At 38.8% G+C, this 17,769-nt stretch overlaps 1 protein-coding gene across 1 annotated transcript in view; it reads right to left on the reverse strand.

Moving 5' to 3' along the window:
• LOC139724413 (D-glucuronyl C5-epimerase B-like) overlaps positions 1-12,530 on the reverse strand; it is a 91,094-nt gene extending 78,564 nt beyond the window's left edge. The window contains exon 1 of the mRNA XM_071635559.1: positions 12,460-12,530. The gene's annotated coding sequence lies outside the window, so the exon portion shown is untranslated. The remainder of the gene's footprint in view (positions 1-12,459) is intronic.
• Positions 12,531-17,769: the final 5,239 nt, after the last annotated feature.

The raw sequence follows: 17,769 nt of genomic DNA on the forward strand, positions 1-17,769 counted from the left end.
CAAATTTTTCCCCAATGTTAGATCTCACCTGTCAGGGACTGTTAGCCCCGGTAGCTATCACAGCCCCCACAAATATCTCATCGCGCAACCTAAACACGTCTGTACATATCCCCGATTCTAAACAAACCATCGGCCACCCTATGTGCTAGAATCAGAAAGAGGGGGAAAGAAGGGAGGGGGGGGGGGGTCCTCTCCTCAACTAGAGGACCTTTAGGAGTAGCAGGGTCACGTGTACTTACAAGAAAAGAACATTCCTGCCCAGTTTCGCTCCTTCTGTGTCTTTGCCACATATCATCCCGTCTCGTTTTCTCTCCGTGCACAAGATTGAAAGGGATGTTGCCCACATGAAAATCCCTTTGCAAACTTGCGTATCGAGTTTCTCCGACTTTACCACTGGGAAGGCATCCGTCTCATGCATGACAAGCGAGGGGGTAAACTTGTATCATATATGTCATGATGGTATAACGCCTTCGGGGGAGTATCTGGCGGTACACAAGAAACATTTGTAGTTGCTTCTCCAAAGAGAGCTCACGGCCGCGACAAACTGCCTGAATTTATTGTCGGCATATTCCATCTTTACTGTCTGATGAGAATAAAAGTGATGTGCAACATGAGACAATAATATGGATCACTGTGAACTACCGAATATCACAATGGTTCATCAGACACACACAAAAGTGTGCGCCTGAAGTATCAGACTATAAACTCGGCATCATGGGATGGGGGCAATATACAACAATATTCCTCTTTGAAGCCTAATACTATAATTTTGCATTATCTGCATGTACTATGCTCTATCTGCAATCTATTCATGCAATGGTAGTAAAAAACAAAAACAAAAAAACAAAAAAACAATGCAGTTGAAATTACAATCTTTCCAAAGAAGTAAAAAGGGTATCTCCATAGCTATGAAAAGATTGAACGAAAAAAAAAAATAAATGTGTGTGTGTAATATATGTGGGACTATTGATTTTTCAAAACCCTGAATTTATTGATTCTAGTGTAACACAGACTTTTCTTGAACAGCATGTACATCACTACTGAGCAGACTTTTGTGAATATCTAATATACATTTTACTTTTTATTTGTCTCAGTCATGTTCTGTTCTCTTTCGCATTTTGACTTCAGCTCTAAAAGGAATAAATTGTGATTCTAAATTTATACCAAAAACTGTCACATACAAATACATACACCTGCATAAGCAGAATTTACTCTTTTTAGAACACTCGACTCGCACTGAACGAAAAAAATGCATGAATTGTGAGGGGTGAAAGGTATTTTTATCGGTATCACCTATTAAAAAGTCACGAGCAAACGTCATACAGACAACAAAACAGAGAAGAAACCCCCGTCTGAGTTATCATTTTATCATTTCTTGTCATTTCTTGCCATGATTTATGCTCAAAATTGGCAAGAAAATCACGCACCCGGCTTCGCCCCAATGAAAACATGACCTTAAGTAACTTGCAGGGAAGAAAACAGAAAAGGCAGGGGGTGGATGGGGGGGGGGGGGGGTTGCGAAATGCTGCCTCCTAAAAATAGTTCTGCAAAGCCAACAAACCGGCTTTCCGCATGTAATATTAGATTAGCCACTTTGACAAGGGGAGTTCAGGAGCAGGCCGGTAATGTTATGTTCAACCATCGCTGACATAAGATGCAGACGCATTTCGCAGCTGCATTCGACCGACTATACACGCACAATGACGAGGGTCCGCCCAACCAGAGAAACGAGGATTAATGTCTACATCTGCACTTGGGGAAATCTAGCAGGAAAAGGCGTGAATTAGTTTCACCTCCTGGTGGAACACTATTACATATTTTCGGTCCATCTCTGCCTTCAGTTACAACTTCTCTTCTTGATAGTATTGGCTCCAATAAGAAAAAAAAGATTCCACTCTTGTTTTCCCTTCTAGACAACCTTGTTCCAAGTCACTCATGTAATGAACTCATTTACTGAATTTAAAGATAATATAAAGTTTTGGTACCTCAAGAGTTTCCCTGAGTTTCCTTGTCTTAGTTTGTGTTTCAGGTTAAAGTACCTTTCATATAACTAACACTGTGAGAATTACTTGCCCCAAAGTGCTCTCTTGTCTTAGTAATCATGCAATAATGGTTTCGTACCAGAGCAGAGCCGGCTCTGAAAAATTCGAACGAGCCGTTAGTTTGACTCGAGGCGGTACCGCGAGAATCAATATACACGCATTGTACGAAACCATTATTGCATGATTACTAAGACATGAGAGCACTTTGGGGCAAGTAAGTCTCACAGTGTTAGTTATATGAAGGGTACTTTAACCTGAAACACAAACTAAGACAACTCAAGGAAACTCAGGGAAACTTTTGAGGTACCAAAACTTTATATTATCTTTAAATCGTTTGATATATCCTCGAATTCTGTTTTCCACGATAACATTACGCTTTACGTTCAAAAGATAACACAGACTTTTGAAAAGAGAGGGAAATTGAAGAGATATTTGGATGTTAAAATGTGAAATTTTCATCAAGCATGCAACATTATGTGTGGATTCAGCGAATGTGGAAAGAATCCCCATGTTGTTTTAGCAAGGAAATACTGTAGCAATGAACGACACCTTTCATTGCATTGTGGGATATAAAATCTTGAAATCTTTGGAATGGTCACCATTGTCACTGGACAAATTGTATCCTTTTGAAAAAAAAAAAAAAAAAAAAAAAAATTGGCCTACACCACCAATTTGTGCAATTTGGAATGCATCCAAAATTATGCCAACCCCCCCCCCCCAAAAAAAAAAACATGTTAACTCTGTTTTCAATACAAAAAATGTCAACATTTGACCTGGCAAAATGCATGATTTTCCTTGCATTGAGAACGGCACTGTCGAATTTACACCTCAGGATGTAATTTATGCCCTGTCTTGAGCAGAAAAAAGGCAAAATAAGGCAGCACTTTTAAGATTCTGGCTACTTGCCATCCACGGACTGCACCTGCTGGCTTGTGCTGAATATACACAGGTCAAGTTTAGCTCTCCATCAACTCACCTGAGCTTGGGGTCAGTGCTCTCCACATAACAACAAACAAACCGCAGCTAATGGGACCCGATCAAGCTGTTAGTCTAGACTGGTCCAGACTCCGCCATATACACTCACCTCATCAAACTAACATCTGTGATAAGCATCATTCACACTCAATGTAGAATGTAGAATGAATAATTTGTTTTCATAGCAACTCTTTCACAAAGGGATGAAATCCATACATTCCTCGAAGAAGATGTACCAACTTCAACTCTTTGGAAGAGAAACCACAATTTAAAGTCTGCAGAGACAGACTATTCACTCTCCAGCCGATCTTCAGTTTACAGCAGAAATCTTTAGCCTCATTTTTTATATCATATACAATACTTCACCTATGGGACTGAAAAAACCACAGCCAGCCCTGCAAGTGTGATCTGACATCTGTATGACTGATAGGGCAGAAAATAGGCCCTCTTTGTATACAGTGTATAATATGATATATTATTCCATTCAAAGTGGACATAAAATAGCATGGCCAATCAGAGGCATTTGAAAAGTTAAGTGCTGCTGATGTTTGGCCTTCCCTTCAAGAGAATGAGGTCAATGAAATGATGTTGAGAATTTACAACTTTGCTCTGTTAATCCGCAGCCTTCTTACCTCAACAGTCACCATCAATCAATTGCAATATTTTACACAATCATAATTCAAGCAACTATAATATCTTTGAAATGATACCACCTCAATACCCTCAGATTGGGCAATTATTAGTGCATTTAAACCAAGTTTCTAATTATCTTTGCAGGTCACACAAATTTGAGATTTTTTTTCTCTCTCTCTTTTTGTGCTATTAAGGAAAGTGTCACAAGGCTTACCTAGAATTTGGACAATAGGGCAAAAATTTTTAAAAATAAAATCATAAGTTGTGGTTTGTTTGTTTGTTTGTTTGGTTTCTTTTTTCTTCTTTTTTTTTGGGGGGGGGGGGTTGTTTCATGACCAAACTGTGAAGAAAACTGCAGGCCTATAACTTGCTTCCCCATTTGTGTAGGTAAAAAAAAAAGGAAACATGACTATCAGTATAATGGATGATATAAGCAAACACATCTACACTGATTTGATAACATATTACACAAGGTACATTTCTTCCATCATTAGATCATGCAAACCTAATGGGCTGTAGATATTCTCATCTTCACATAGAGATTGATGGGTGATCCCTTTTCAAACATAATTTTAAGCATGATGAATGATGTAGGCAAAATACATACCTACATTGATATGATGACATATTACACAAAGTATTGTTTCCGCCATTTGATCGCCTAAACCTAATGGGCTGTAGATATTCTCATCTTCACATGCAGATTGATGGGGATCCCTTTCCAGCAGTTTAAGGAGAAAAAAACAAAAGTTTGCAAAATTGTCTTGTTCATCTATTCAGAACTGTCAAGGCCCGACAACTCGACGGTCGGGAGTTTTCAAAGTGTCTACAAAATCTGTGATTTACGTAGGAGAAAACATTACTATCTTCTTTCCTCATCACCACATCAACTGAGGGCGCTTCATATACAGAGTTCTCGTATGATTCATCTCACTTATGGTTCATAAATACAACGAGAGAGCATTCAGACACAACATCTCGTTATATAATAATCGTATGGCAGCATTCAGATCTCGTGCATTGTCATGTTTCCTGGGAAGCGCATGAATATATGTACGAGTCTCTCCGTTGAGCAGTACAAACTTTGCGCGGGCTTTGAGTTGAATCCATCTCTTAGCTTGTGAATAAGCCCCATCTACTTCATACATGTACATGACGTAAGGATACAAGAGCATTCAGACACATATTATGTCAAATGATTCATACGATGATTAAACAAATCAATGCTCAAAACATCAGTTTGATATAGACATAATATGTTCACAAAGCGTTTCAACACACAGGTTTTCCAGCACATGAAATTGTTCTGTATCCAAACGTTGTGTATTTTTATATTTATCATACAACCTCACAAGAGCTCCCTAGTCTGAAATATTGAACTGATTCAATGCAAGCATATCTCACTGTAATTCAATCCCATTTCCTACTGAAGAAGGTTAGAAACTTTATGAATTTAGGTAGACACAGGAATACAAAATAAAAAACGACAAAAACTTGCAATTGAATGTGAGTCTCCTATCGAGCGGTCTGCCGCTTTTTGTGCTCCCTTTCACATAAAATCCAATTATCAACTTCATATCATCTTTATGTGGCATTTACTATCCGCCATGCATTGAAGGCATTCAAACTCACAAAAGTAGTTTGTCCTGGTACTGGGGTAGTAAAATGTGATTGTATGCTGTGAATTTCTCCCCGATGGCTTTCGATGTTTATGGCGTCTTCCTGTCCCATTCGATAAAATGATCATTATAATGCGGGAAAATAAAGCCATCCTAGCACATAATCCAATAAAGGTTTTGTCTACCATTGGGATCGAGTAGTTATTTTAATATTGTTTGAGTTATCACATTTGATGCATAGGCCTATGTGTAGGTCAGTTGTATCACAAAACATCCTGCCATATAAAAATTTAGCAATAAAGCCTAAAATATAAAGAGATATCACCATTGTTTTTTCTCAATACACCATAATTGTGGATGTTTTCTTCTAAAAACAATAAAACAATTTTATTACATCAATTGTTCACATTTTGCATATTTAACGATACTTAACATTTATCATAATGACTAACATTTTTACATGTGGTTGTTTATATCCCTAACTCAAATTTAAGACCTATTTTGAAGCACTAAGATAGGTTTTTGTTTCATCCGCAAATGGTAAATAATGCCTGTAATTGGAAACCATACACTGTCAGAGTGGTACAAACAGAGCTGATAACATACAATGTACCACTTTAGAGACACCTGTAGTGTAACATGACGAATGGAACCCCTTCCTCTAGAAGTTACTTGTACCATAGCGATAGGTTTTAGACTTATAAAAGGACTTGTTTGCAGTTATATTTCTGAAACATGGTTAAAGAGCTAGAGTATGGGGACAACTGAAGTGGGTTTCCGTGGCGACCAATGACTGCAGACAACTCCGTATACACGACAGCTGGTGTCACACACTCCCACGGCCTGTCAATCAAAAGCATGCACAACTCAATGATCTTCCCAAGATGCATCTGTCTGAACCATTGTGAAGGAAGTAGGCCTACATGAGGTGAAGTTTAAAGCTCCACATCCACAACCAACATTCTGGAGGTCGAACTGTTCAGACTGCAAATGGGCCTACAGAATTGAGCAAACCCCCACCAGAAGTGCTTCATGATGACAAGAAGATTATGTCCGTGGAAGCAAGGTAATTTTTGTTTTCCCCCTTACAAAAATAATTTGATTGGCATATTAAAATGCATTTTTTTTTTTTTTTACATTTTGACAGTCGAGTCCACTGGAAAGTGTGAAACCCCTCATAGACTTCAGATCAGATAACAGACTTCAAACAAGTAGGACAGGCATCTATCATAGCTTCAGGCCAATGGGGTGACTTTAGCCTCCGTTGGAAGTAATAAGGTGCATCAAGAAGGTGAGATGTACACAAGGCTGAACAGGAACAGAAAGGAAAAACAGACACTGTCAGATGAGACACAGGGAGAAAGGGAAAAATATGATATTGGCAGTTTTTGCATAAGAATGCTACTTCCCATTTTAGCAGGTGGCATACATTAGTAACTATAATCTTATGACATATAATGATGATGGTGATGATGAGGATGATGATGATAATGATGATGAGGATGATGATAATGATGATGAGGATGATGATAATGACGATGATGATGATGACGATGATGATGATGATGACGATGATGACGATGATGATGATGATGATGGTGGTGGTGGTGACACAAGTGATGGTGGTAGAAGTGACGATTATTATTCAAATGATGATGATTTGTAATGATTTGGGATTATCGTGGTGATTGTTATCAAGATAGTGGTGATGATGATGGTGATGGTGATGATTTCATATCCAAACAAGATATCATCCCGTAAATAAATGCCAGAAAATTAATATCATGCCACCATTTTCTTTATCAAGGGACAAGAAAAATATAACTTTGAATATGAAGTATATTGTGGACTGAAGACCAGGAAACTTATAGCTGGAAGGGTCTTAAAATAACCAGTGAAGTAGTAAATTCATAACTTTTCAGTGCGAGGATAACCTATGTATGACAGGGAAGGGGGAGGGGGGATAGGAAATGACTGATATACAAAAATACAATTTAAGCATATTAAGGCAGAAATAGTTCATGCAGCTGCCACAGGTTAATAACCATGTTGACTCCCCATGGTTCCCTGTGTACTCACAAAAGATGACTCCTAAGAATTAAGCGCGGCTATGAGATGGGGTTCCCAGCTCAGTCATGCAGAATTATGAAAGGAATCATTCAGACTCCTGCTCACCCTAGTCCAGAAGTTATGGGCCATTCCATGGTTTTTTATCTGCCCACAGAGAGCTTTGGCTTTTATCTTTATAGGTTAATAAAATGACTTTGCTGGAGTTGGAGCCATGTATAACTGGGAGGGGGGGGGAGAGCTTTAAGATTGGCAAAAGAGCTCAATTGTAAACATGTTTACAGAGATGTGTTAATCAAGTCTTTTCTTCATATGTCCAAAAGCAGAACTAGAACCATTAACGTTTTGTCTAAATACATTTTTAAAACAACACATACCCAATCCTGGTCGAGAAGGTGTATGCAAAATATATGTTTAACAACAGCCAGGTGACCAAATGTGTATCCTATATTATAATGAGTATTTTCCATTGTATTCCAAAATTATGAATGTTTCTGCCTAACCACAACTTGAGGGTTGTTTTTATTTTATTATATTTTCATTCTGTGAATTCATATTTAATATTAATAATCATTATCATGGCCATGACAATAATAATGATGAGGATGCTTATATTAATGCTACAAATAGCATTAACAATATCAATGCTACCACAGTGTAGTATTAACAACAATAAATAATTTTATTAACTGGAGAGATTCAATGGCACAAACTTTCTACATCAAAGCAGGTAGCTCTACTTTTCTTCCTGCAAGTTAACTTAGCTTTCATATATCAAACATTTCCTTTGCTTCCCTGTACATGCTTGTATTGCATAATGCACACTTTTAATAGTGCAAATTTCTCTCTCGTTACTTGTTGTTGTTGTTGTTGTTTTAATCTTTGGTATCATGCTATGTCCGCTGGTTCATTATTTATGATGTAATTATCAGCCGCAAGGCTGGGCTCATCTATAATTTCATATCCTAATTACACTTCAATTTCTGTTTTCCACTAATACGCACTCATTAGTGGTATCAGCTTAAGCATAATGACACAATATTCAACTTTAATATACTTGCCCCTTTTTCCTCCCCCCCCCCCCCCCCTCCCCTTTCATGGGGCTGCCTACCCTTTTCCCTCTCTCTATTTTTCTCTGAGGGCTTTTAGACCTACAGAAGAACTCGTTTTGGAATCATGTTTAAAAGCACATATACATTGTACAATGTAATTCCTCCGCCAAGGAGGTGGGTATGTTTTTGCCGGTGTCAGTTTTTGTTTGTTTGTCTGTGTGCAAAATGACTCAAAAAGTTGTCAAAGGATTTGGATGAAACTTCACAGGAAATGTTGATTGTGATACAAGGAACAGATGATTACATTTTGGTGGTAATTTGGGAATTTGTATGAATTTGTTATCTTTTGCCAGATAAGGTCAATGAACTTGGGAGGTCAAACTGCGCGTATTTGAGGTCTGCATACGCGAACTAAAGCGTGTGCCCTGCTCGGGCTAGGCACCACATAGCTGGAAGCTGATGATGTGAACTATTAAAAGGCTTCTATATTGGGAAAGTGGGTGATTTTCAGTATACGTGAATGGGTGGAAATGAGCTGCTTGGCGGAAATCTGCACTCTCAGAGTGCTTTTCTTGTTCTCAATGAAGATATGTTGTATACAAAAACTGAGAGCAGACTTGAAAACGGCTTTCTCCCAAACACATTTCTCGAATTATATTTGGCCATTTGTGGTCTGGGAGGTCCTGTCAAATCAAGACCTGGGGTTGCCTGTTTGCAGCCTGACCATTTTGTGCTTTAAAACATGATTTGGGGGTAAAACTTGTCTTATTTTGTCTCCACTCCTGCCATGGAGTGTGCATGAATCGGGGCTTGACACTAACTTTTTTTTTTCCTCTGGTAGCCCATTGGGGCCACTAAGATCTTTGAATTTGAAATCTTCATGGCCCAAAGTGGAAATGTAGTGGCCCAAAATTGAGGAAAACGTAACAATCTACTTTAAATCTTAAGTGCCCAATCGGGCCACTAAAAAATAGCCCATTTGGAAATTTTCAGTGGCCCCGGGCCACCGCTAATGTCGAACCCTGTGACTGTGTACATACTCTTAAACATTGACACAGAATTACACGTTTAACCCGTTGAGGACGGTTTGATTTTGCTACAACACACATTTCCCATAGACAACTGCCCGAGTACACTCGGAACTCATCCTCAACAGGTTAATCAAGTCTGCATATTTTTTCAGGTGCTGCTGTTGATAGCATCTAGGATGTTGTTGCAGTTCGACATTTGTCAGGAGACTCATGTTTTTGTCCGAATACATCTCTAAACACGTTTAGAAACGTGTTTAGATTAAACGTGACGATGCAATTTTACAAGTCTGAACCCCCTTTTTTTGTTGTCCCTCACACCATCCAGCCTCGCTCCCTTGAATGCTGATGATGTGCAATGTATGTGCCACTCTGCTAAAAGGGCAACGCATCATCCCCAATTTATGAACACTCTGACAGCCCCTCAGCTCCAATGATCATTCTAATCAAGACCCGCTAAATAAATGGTATACCCCTCATGAGAACATAATATCAGCCAATTTGGTTTAGTCTAAGGATGTTCGGGGGGGTGGAGGTGTTGGAGGGGGAATAACCATCAGTGGTCTGGCATATTAAATTCCAAGTGTCTCTCTTCTATTTCATATATCTCGCTTTGACGATATATCTGACCTCGGACGCTGAAATACCAAGAGGCTCCTAATTGATTTGTGAGTTAGTTGTTGTTGTCGTTGTTCTGAGAAGTTGCAACATGATTTCCGCAAAAGATTAGGGAAAATGGCGAAGAAATTCAGAAGCGCGCCAACATGACAATTAAGACGTGAATGGGAAGTGACTTCTGATCTTGCTGATAAGAGCTGACTGCTGCACAGATGGATAATGGTGGTCCTTGGCCGCCTGTTAGATACAAATGAGCAATTTGTTGCGCCATTCCCCGACTTTCCCAAAGACTGGTCTTAGAGGAGAAACAGTATACATTCAATATATGGCTGATGAAATATGATGACAGGTTCAATTTGGAGAAGAATGTAACAATTTTCTCAAACACAATACAGAGAAATCAAGGCTTGGGGCTAGGGCAGGTGCACTATGTGTATATTGGTTGCAAACAATCTGGACATTCCACTTACTCCCGAGTATTTTTTTTTTCTGCATTCATTCATTCATTTTTTTTTTCTTTCTTTCTTTCCTTTTTTTTTAAGCTCTACTGACCCCTCCTCCCCATCTGATTTTTTTCTCTCTTAATTGCTTCTGCTCTGAATATCTTTAAATATCTCGTTTTTCTCAGTAACAGAAATATATTCTCTCTCTCTGAAATATGTGCCTCATAATTCAACATTCCCTGAAAGAGCAATTTTCCATATATATATATTTAGCATCATATACATACATACATGCATGCATCCATATCTTGGAATGCAACCCCGCCGCAAAAATTACAGTTTCAGATATTAGAGTGGTCAGAAATGAAACGGGGGAGAAAGAAAGGGAGGGCAATTACGTGAGGACGGAGAAGAGATAGTCAACTCTGGAGCACTTTCACTGCGAGAATGAAATTCATCAAATATGGTAGGAGCACCATACAGAGCCAGAGCACTAGCTCACGTGCGGAACGTGCCACGTAGGGTGAGACTAAACCACAAATATCTCGTATCCCCACAGGTTTGGGCCCTGGAATTCGCCGGCACATCACGTCTGGAGGTATATCACCACCACGTGATGCGTTGGTTGGCCCTGCGACAGTCGGCCACGGCACATCTGTCCCCGCGCCCGTCGTCGGTCCAATTTGAGACAAATTGTCCACAAGCTTCCGAGTATTGGCCCTCTGCATGATTTATTTGGTCATTACCACGGCAATATTTGGCCAGCGATGACGGGGCGGAGGAAACACTCGTGTAACGAATGCTCTCTAACAAGGAGAGTGCAGCGAGTGGAACAACTTGTTTCAGCCAAGGGAGATGTCACGTCAATCAAATGCGTGTCGTTTGAGTCTGCAATTCATTTGATGGGGATGTATGGCAAAAGATGAGAAAAAAAAGCGTAACAAAGCCCACATACGGGCGACAAATGAAGCAAATCATCCTGCTATTTCTTTGGATGCTCTCTATGTATCTCTTCAAATCCACACAATTGGAAGTCAGTCACACTGAAATAGAGAAGGGAATTGCAGTCATACTTGTAGGTTTGACAGCTTACAGAGCAACTGGCTTGGTACTGCAACTTTCTTGCATTGCACACATATTTGGTGCAAGAATGAGATAATGAACCAACAAATTACAACAAGTGTGATGTATACTGATGCCATAATAGCAAGGTGTGGTATAGAGATCAGCACTGAGCAACAGGTAAGCCTAAATTGATACAAGTGGAAATCTTTAGCATCATCAAATATGATAAAAAAATACCCAAAAGATATAAAAAATAGGTGTAAAAAAGATGAGAACATTGCTCAACTCCTCTTTAGTTTTGTTAATACATGAAGTGAAGGTTAAAAAAAATCATATTATGTGTCTCATCGCCACAAAACCTGAATAAAAATCAAGTCAAAATTTCCCAATTCTTGAAACACACACATCCAAAAAAAAAAAAAGTTGGGAATGCAAAAAACATTCTTAGACAATGAACTTTGGACAGGGACGGAAGGTAGTAGAGATATGACACTTTCGATTTCAGCATGAGCATCACCTTTTTAAATAAATTCTTTGCCAAGATTTGCCTCATTTGGCAACTTTATTGGCTACAATGTCTTCCACTTTATCAGGGTAAGGTGTTGAGGGGTCACAGGTGGTGTCTGTGTGAAAATTCTCAGATTAAAAAAACAAAAAAACAAAAAAAAACTGAAAAGAAGACTTCCAGTTCAGTCAATTACATGTCTTTATCAAATAAAGAAAAAAGGCATTTGAAAAAAGACAAAAACAAAGGAACATTGGAGAGTAAAAACATGAGGCAAACGGGAAGAGCAAACATAAATATGATAAGAGCATGCTGAACAGTTTCACTTTTCCTTTCACAGTTCATGAGATTTATTGTATCATTATCGTGAGAACAGAAGCTTTGTTTAATTTCCTTTGCTTCTTGCACTCACCTGAACAAATCCATGGTCAGTTGAAGATCATGATGCCACTGTTTTTATGTCATTCTTTGAGTCACCGTGTCCTGCAAAGTAGATTAGAAGAGTTGGAGAAATACAAATACAAGACTTGAGATATATAAAAACAAATAAGAAGCAAGAAAGAATGAGAGATGATGACACAATTCATATAACAGAGAATATTCAAATGCATCTCAAAAACATTAGCGGAAATATTATTATGATGCATCCTTAAATGTTGCATATTTCAAAGATACAGAAGATGATTATCTGAATGGGCTAATCAGGTTTGCGAGCAAACACATGACACATCCTCGACGTGACTGTTACCATTTTCTTTGTCAGTGCTTTGTTCCAGTCACAGAGCAAACAGTTTTGGAGAGATACTCTCACACTCAGCTACACAAATACCATAAATCATGATTCACAGCTCAATATGATGGGATGCGGTACACATCATCTAATTTTAGCTCTCTCCAACTTTTTCTCTCTTTTCTTTTAAAACATTCAAAGAGATATGTTGGTAACTCTTCATGTTATCCTTACAAGTGTGATCAAATAATATCAAAAGATTCGGTCCCGGGGGCTAAAGGGACACTCCAGAATTCCTGGACTTGAGTGTGAAAGGCAAGATGCGAGACTAAACAACCACCCGATGATCCCCGTAGTCGGTTGGAAAGAGATCCTCCGAGGGGGGCAAGGCATACACTGGCTACTGAATCATATTCGCCGCAAATATTTGCCGAGCGATTTTGCCAAAGCCACTTGACACCCTACTGCAGAACATTTCAAGGGATGTAGGAAAGCCAATTCAACGTTCAAGTTTCAACCGAGAAAACAATGCTTTGGGGACACAGTTTTTAATGGAAGTTAAACCACAAAGTTCTAAACCAAAAGCTCTCAGGTGCCATAGGAAAAAATAATATATATCTCACTACTGGATTAAGGTTGTCATACAGACAACCCTTGGGGTCATGATGCTTGTCTTTGTGTATAAATCTGTATTTTGAAACTCAAAATTGCATGGACAGAGTATCCACTTGAAACAGACAGGTCATATATCATAGTCCCACATGATTCAATACTATGCTGCGTCTCACATCCAACATTCATTCTTTTTCAAATACCTGCAGAAGTTTACCCACCTCAGCAGATACTGGGGAAATTTCATCTAAAATGGTTTGAAATGCCAATTCCCATATATATTTTCTTTTGATAATGATAATTCAAGATTGAAAACAAAATGTAAAACATAAATGATAGCCTAGCATAATACAAATACCAACAGAAGCATTGCAGAATCACCCTTGCTGAATTTTTCTTTTCTTTTCTTTTCTTAAACAGAAAGACATGTGTCTTACAGAAAAAAAAGGAATTTGGTTTGATTGATTTTCTTGTCTGTGACTTTAGTAATATGGGGCTTCCATAACCTGTTCCTCTACCACATTACACAGAAAAGACCACGGTGTCAATGTCAACATATATATCTCGTACATCAAACTTACTCTAAACTCGAGATTTTTTAAGTTATACTGTACATTTGTTGAGTTTTATCTTTTTGTCAGTGCATTCTTTGCCTGAAGCCTATATACTTTGCTGCAATCAAATCAAATACATGGAAATGTAAATTGAACTGTGAGTAAATTAATAAGTATGTAATTTTGCAGAATAGAATTTTTTAGTGTTGCATTTTACACTTACAGGAAAAAACAATTAAGTTGTATTGTACGTCAGAAAATTCTGTAATTCACACACTGCCACTTCCAACCCTGTAGAAAGGTGTGGAATACATTAAATTCTTTTACAAGATGAGCAACTCCCCTGCAGCTCAAACTTGAGCAATTTCCTGGAACCACCTCAGGCAAGATATACATGTAATATTTACAGCAATACCGGTTTCAACAGACGCAGGTCACACAGGACACTGCCAGTCATCTCTTCAGCAGCAACAGGTCAATGACTTTGTCACACAGCAGAGCTTTGAAAGACCCTACAAATTACATCAAGAGCTGAGTGCCTCATAATAGCATGACAAGTGTTTCGCACAATCATTTTCATGAACTTTTTGAACAGGAAAGAAAGACAATGTGGAGAGAGGATAAGATATATGTGGGGTGTGTGGGTGTGAGTGTGTGTGTGTGTGTGTATGTGTGTGTGTGTGTGACAGACAGACAGGGAGGGAGAGAAAAAGATATAGAAAGGGGTATAAAACAAGAAAGTTAAAGAGAATGAGGGAGATAAAGAGATGGAAAGAATGGAGGATAGAGAGAGATAGAGAGAGATAGAGCTGGGATTACTCTGCTTGAATGAGAGGATATGGAAGAGAAATATGAGGGACATTTTGGTATTTTGATGAAGTTGATGATGAAAAGATGATGGTACAGAAGAAACAGAAATTGATGAAGACAAATGGGGTGAAGCCGAGAGGGGGAAGAGGGGAAGAAACGGAGATAGGGAAAGCAGTGTAGATGAGGAATGGGAGGAGGGTGGGGAGATCAGAAGATAAAAAAAGTAAAGGAACAGGAAAGAGTAGCATTGTTAGGAATAGAAAGAAGTAGAAAGGAATATAGATGGGATTACTTTGGTTGAATGAAAAAGAGAGAAAAAAGAGGATTAATGGGAAGTATTATAGCGGAGATGAAGGTGGAGCAGAAGATGGACTTTGGGACAAAGACAGAAAGAGACAGAGAGCGAGGGAAGGTGATGAAAAAAAAACAAGATTAAAGAGTAAGGGGGAATATTAATGTGAGGAATAGGGAGAATGGGGGAAAGACTGTTGAATACCCGAATATTTCATAATGTTTTTATTTTCACGAATTTCGCGAGTCAGGTGCTATTCACAAATTTAGAAAAAACACATAAGAATATTAACTCTGATCCCAGCATGAATGTGACGAACACGTATACATTTCTCCATTCAGTACTGCACTCCATAAATGCAAATTTAACCACTCACAAAATTGGAGGGAACTCCAGATTCGCGAAAGTTTACACTCACTAATTATATGGCATGTGAAGTATTACAACATAGAGAGCGGGAAAGATACAAGGAATTACAGTTGGGTGTTATGACGGAGATACAGATGAACTAATGAGGATTTATACAGAAACATGACAAAGATGAATAGGATACAGGAGAGAGGGGTAGTAGCATAGAAAGGAAGATGGCACAATAGATACTAACTAATTTGTCTTGTAAAATTACACCTTCCTTACTCCCCCCCCCCCCTTCCCGCTGTTGTCACTGTCTGTCGATTTCCCAACTCTTGTGCCGTCTGACGAATATTACGCAGTTCACCGATGAGCCATGCATGCTTCGTCGTCGTCATGCATATGTGCTCGACTGGATTGTCTCTATTCCAGGGGGGTGCATCCCGGACGCAAAGCTAAATACAAACCTCATTAGGTTCTACTCAAGAGTGGGAAGGCAAACATTCGACATTTATCTAGGAGCTGCTCAGCAAATATTGGCAAATGTAATGCCTTTTACAACACATCTGTCTCTCCTTCTCTCTCCTTTTCTCTCTCCCTCTCTCCCTCTCTTGGCACTACTTAGTGGCTTAATTATCTCAGAGTAAAATCCCGCTGTGTGCTCATCGCCCTGCAAATCCATCATTCACTAGCAATTCAATCCCAGCGATATATCTGTTCCGAGGCTGTCTAGTCCAAGGATATTGAAATGCTTAAACAAATCATTATGAACCACCAAAAACCTCCCTCCAACAAAAACAATAATGATATATCAAAACAGAATGATAAATTATACAACAAATATCCCATATTGCCTTGAGCATAACTGAAGTGAACTAATTAACAAACATAGAGCAATCTCATTTTACACTGTTCAGTGCTGTGGTTGCTACGACAACAAAGTATCTCTCTCCTGCCATCTTCCTTTTCCTTCTTCTTTCCCTATTTCTCTCCTCTTCTCCTTCCTCTTCCTATTTCTCGCCTTCTTCTTCACATCACATTTCATAATTTTTACTGCGCAAAAGATGTCGTAGCTAAAACATCAACAGGATGACACTTCACATCACATTCCATAATTTCACGGTGTGAAAGATGCCATAGCTAGAACATCAATAGGATGACACTTCACATAACATTTCAAAATGTTTACTGTGTGAAAGATGTCGCAGCTAGAACATCAATGATGACGCTTCACATCACATTTCAAAATGTTTACTGTGTGAAAGATGTCGTAGCTAGAACATCAATGATGACGCTTCACATCACATTTCAAAAATGTTTACTGTGTGAAAGATGTCGTAGCTAGAACATCAATGATGACGCTTCACATCACATTTCAAAATGTTTACTGTGTGAAAGATGTCGTAGCTAAAACATCATAAGGACGACAGGAAGGTGTCTGCCGGAGCACAAAATGTGTGTACTCACAAAAAAAAAGGATGGTCTCTCATCAACTTGTCTCCAGAAATCCTGGGTTTTATCAACGAGGGCTCCCTACTACCGACCGTCTTCCTGACAACTCTTGATAACGTCCTCTCCAAGCTCGGCAAAGGATCGAGACAGCTCGTACTCATCACATGATAAAATTCTCTCTTTATCTCCACATTTTTTTTTCTCCTCTTAAATCGTCTTATCACATTTCAAGCAGGGTCCCATAATTCCACTTTTGTCAATTTGAGGAGAAAGCACAGCAGGACACGGACAAAATCCTGGATTTGAGAATAAGGGAACAGTGACAAGCATGCCACCCAGATCTTCATCATAATATCAGCATCTATACCTACAGGAAATAGCAGGCTCAAACTTTAATCTCAAAACTTTCCAAGTATGTATTTCTTTTAACTCAAATTATGCACTTCCACATGCTACATATGATTTTTTTTCATTATCTTTTGATTGACTTAAAAAAAATATAAGTAAAATTTTGATATCTTTTCTGCCCAATTATTGCCCATCACAGTATTTGGTTGATGACCTCTTCACCTCAGAGATGGCATATGAGAATCATCACCAGATACAGCACACATAATTACATATGAAGTGTGTTTTGCTGCTGCGTTCGATCATTGCCAACTCCAGTCAAAACATCTTGATCCGCTAGGAGATTATCCGCAGACGGGTGATGGGGTAATTACCTACAGCAACACCTGCGCTGTGTCCTGCCATTGCTCTAGATGGATCAAGTTTGGGGCCATTTATCATTCATTTTTTGTTTGTTGTTGTTATTGTTGCTGTTCAATCTTTGATACAAATTATCTCTACGCTTGTTGACAGGCCACAGGAATTTTCAAATATTTACATTTATCTTCTCTTCTTTTTTTTTTCTTTTTTTTG

This window comes from Diadema antillarum, unplaced genomic scaffold, assembly GCF_040938485.1.
Source record: "Diadema antillarum isolate AM-2024a unplaced genomic scaffold, OU_Dant_1.0 scf00000212, whole genome shotgun sequence".
Lineage (NCBI taxonomy): Eukaryota > Metazoa > Echinodermata > Echinoidea > Diadematoida > Diadematidae > Diadema > Diadema antillarum.